The sequence below is a fragment of the Nematolebias whitei genome, unplaced genomic scaffold (assembly GCF_014905685.2).
Source record: "Nematolebias whitei isolate Nwh7 unplaced genomic scaffold, NemWhi1 Nwh_scaf_5747, whole genome shotgun sequence".
Classification (NCBI taxonomy): Eukaryota; Metazoa; Chordata; class Actinopteri; order Cyprinodontiformes; family Rivulidae; genus Nematolebias; species Nematolebias whitei.
Genome location: NW_023624292.1, coordinates 1,441 through 2,293, shown reverse-complemented (window position 1 = coordinate 2,293; position 853 = coordinate 1,441). Strand labels below are relative to the sequence as shown.

General features: G+C 40.4%; 1 non-coding gene across 1 annotated transcript; it reads right to left on the bottom strand.

The window, feature by feature from the left end:
- Positions 1-264: 264 nt before the first annotated feature.
- trnak-cuu lies at positions 265-337 on the bottom strand. Its single transcript has one exon. It is a non-coding gene; the product is annotated as a tRNA-Lys (tRNA).
- Positions 338-853: the final 516 nt, after the last annotated feature.

The following is an 853-nucleotide window of genomic DNA, read 5'->3' as shown; positions in this document are numbered from 1 at the left end:
GCTATTTTGGGAGCCGATTTCCCGCTCTTAACGTAATTTATACGGACCGGGTGGGGCCCACACAGCAGGTGGGCGTGGAGTAAATTTTTTTCAGTGCTTATGCTGCGCATAACGGGATAAACCCATCAGGGACAGCCTTAAAGGGCTACGCTTATACTCATAGAATCTGGGGTTACAGTACGTAACCAAAGTTTGTGATGCTTAACTTTGTAATGCTTAATTGGGGGGGGGGGGGGGGGGAGAATCATATATGAAAAGTTTGTTCGCCCAACGTGGGGCTCGAACCCACAACCCTGAGATTAAGAGTCTCATGCTCTACAGACTGAGCTAGCCGGGCTTGCCACATTTTCAGCAGAGTTGATTTTTACACTCAGACAACCTCATCATACACTGTTTTAACATAATCTACATATTTGTAGTGAGTCACGTGGGTACGTGTCACTAGTTGTAGTATGACAAATATATGAGATATATGCATACAATATTCACGAGTTCCTCATCTTTCTGACTGTGTAATGTCGTGCATTGAATTTTAACAGAAATGCGAACGAGAGACGTTATTATCTTTGACCCATCAAATGAATGTGGTCATTTATTTTCAGAATCAAAGTTTAACATCAAACATTTACATTAATTTGGAAAAATATGAAAATAATAACAGACAAGTTTCACAGAAAATGAGCATCGATCACTCGGCGGTGAACGAGGACTTTGCTTCAGATATTTCTAAAATATCTGTACTGGTTTTGTGAGAGAGAGAAGAGTTTAAGATGAAATGGAGATTTATCTTACAGAGAACTATGTGAGGGAATTAATATCTGTAGACCAGAACGTGCATGCTTCATCAGATCTC